This window comes from Limulus polyphemus, unplaced genomic scaffold, assembly GCF_000517525.1.
Source record: "Limulus polyphemus unplaced genomic scaffold, Limulus_polyphemus-2.1.2 Scaffold1196, whole genome shotgun sequence".
NCBI classification, from domain to species: domain Eukaryota; kingdom Metazoa; phylum Arthropoda; class Merostomata; order Xiphosura; family Limulidae; genus Limulus; species Limulus polyphemus.
Genome location: NW_013666806.1, coordinates 314,440 through 317,044, shown reverse-complemented (window position 1 = coordinate 317,044; position 2,605 = coordinate 314,440). Strand labels below are relative to the sequence as shown.

At 33.8% G+C, this 2,605-nt stretch overlaps 1 long non-coding RNA gene across 1 annotated transcript in view; it reads right to left on the bottom strand.

Moving 5' to 3' along the window:
- Positions 1-735: 735 nt before the first annotated feature.
- Positions 736-2,605, bottom strand: part of LOC106462549 — a 20,302-nt gene continuing 18,432 nt past the window's right edge. Inside the window, exon 3 of the long non-coding RNA XR_001290997.2 lies at positions 736-852. This is a non-coding gene — a long non-coding RNA (uncharacterized LOC106462549). The remainder of the gene's footprint in view (positions 853-2,605) is intronic.

Sequence of the window (2,605 nt, the reverse complement as noted above, 5' to 3'; positions counted from 1 at the left end):
ACCCAGAAATAAACTGGTATACCTTGCTTGACTATTCTAATGAAAATCAGTTCTTTTTCAGAGCCAGTTTTTCTTGCATGACTTTCATCACTAAAGCACTGCAAAAGCTATTGCTGAACATAACATTACTCTTACTTTCTCACAAATGGTTTCTACAATAACAATAATAAATGCTTTTGCTCTATATGCATTATCAAAATTTGAAAGTTTTACTCCATTAAGTTTTTGCACTTTAACTATAGTTTTAAATGGTAACAGAGGCTGTCCACCCACAGCAAGCGAGCTGTTTTAAGAAGCTTGTGCACGCTGAGCTACATTATATGAGGCTAAGGAGAAATGCTGGAAGCAGAAGGTCCATCACTAACAGCACTACTGATGCCAGGAAGTCTTCTAATCATCTTCAAGCAACTTTTTAAAGCCTTAAAAGCACAAATGTATAAGTATATGCATTTTGTGTAACACACATTATAATAAAACAATTTAACAAAAAGATCAAAGTTTGCATTAATAAAATAAATGGACAGTAGAATTTATGTAAAAAGTAATTCTAGGGATTGATAAGATAAACATTTACCAAAAACAGCATACATATATGCCTAGCAGTTTATAAAAAATAACAAAAAAATAAATGAACTGATAATACTATACATAAAATAAAAACATTTAATTACGTTCAAATTGGAACTTAAATAATAAAGGCCACAAAATCAGTTTTCTTATTACCTTAGTATATGCTCACTTGACACAAAGTTAACAAATAACCAAATCAAAGTTCAGTAGCTTGAAAATCAGTTAACTCTTCAGAAGCACCACGGCTGTATGGTGACCACATAATGTGGTTTGTATTTCTTGCTAGAAATGCAAATCAAGCATACAAAATCAATAGACATAGCCTAAGCTGCATAGATGACGATCTCACTTGCCGACCTGTATCCAACATACTATATATTTCTAATAAAAACATTGTTAATATTTACAATTGAAAATTATTTAATCAAATAATTATTATTTAATTAAATAATTATTTAATTATTTGAATCAAAGGTAATATTACAGTATACTAATTGTAAAAATGTAGGTAGTTGATGATACAGGCTGTATGCATAATGACAAACAATAAAGTGATATTGTCAAAATTTGAGTAATTAGTACAAAAACAAGAGGGTATATACATACCTCAAGCAATTTGGCATGTTTTTTAATTCAAATGGTGAGCAACAGTGTATTTTGTTATGTATTCAATGCTATATGTATACTTGTCCATCTGTTCCTGTCTGCACCCTTTCTTCTCGAATTTTCTCACTGTATTTAGCAAAAGTTTGCACCAAATTTTTTATAACATGTCTCTTCCTAAGGTGTCCTTTAAGAAGAAAATCCATTTTGTCCACAAAACTTTCATTTGCCAAATGGTGACAGCGAAACAGTTTCACTGGCTAAACTGAGACATGTTTGCAATTGTAAGTGAAATCAGAACTGAACTATGATGATCTACGATTAATATAACAGTCCTTGCAGCCTTGTGTAAAGCACAAAATTAAAGTAGTTCATCACATGAAGTTATCTGTGAGCTTGTTTTGTGTAAACAAACAGCTGATTGAGTGAACAGTAACTGTCATGATGGATTTGATGAGGGATTATCATAAAACCCATTTTATGGGTGTTTACAAGCATTAGCGAGATGGCACCCATCAGACATGAAGGCCTAGTGTTTTAACATGAAATGCAGTAATACATGATGTAATCATCATGCAGTAATAGCTCTCTATCAATAGGAAGGCAACACATCCTCCATGTGCAGTACATCCCCTTAGCCTATATAATGTGTAAAGTTTAGTATACTGTAATCCCTTATAGTGATGGCACATGACGAGACATGGATTCGGCATGTAATGCTTTTTCTTAATACAATAAGGGAAACAATGCCTCTGTAGCCACAAAAAATATCAAAGAAGTTTATGGAAATGTTTTGAACATTTGTACGTGTCAACAATGGTTCAGCAAATTTCATTCAGGTGACTTTAACCTCAAAAACTGTGATGGCAGGGGCCGAAATGTTGGAATTGATATTGATGCTCTGAAGAAACTTGCTGAGTCTAACCCAAGGCAACACATTTGTGAAATGGCCCTGAAATTGAATGTCTCTCGTGAAACAATACGTAAACATCTAAGTAATATTGTAAAACTCCATAAAGAAGGTGTTTGGGTGCCTCACAAACTCTCCAATGATCATCATTTCCAACATGTGAACGTTGCTTCGTCTCTTCTGGCGCGTAATGCACATGAACCACTTTTGGACAGAATTGTCACCGATGATGGAAAATGGATTCTATATGCAAATATTAAAAGTAAAAAACAATGGCTCAGTCCAAGACAAAAAGCACTTCCAACTCCATCTGCAGAAAGTGATGCTTTGCATTTGGTGGGACATCAAAGGAGTAATTCATTTTAAACTCCTCAATCCACAAATAACTTCTTCTTCTCCATGTCTATGCACATCCACATATGGCACATTTGACACAACAAAAGATTATGGAGTTGGGTTGGGAAGTTCTCCCCCCACCCAATATATTCTCCAGATATGGCACCATCATATTACCATCTTTTT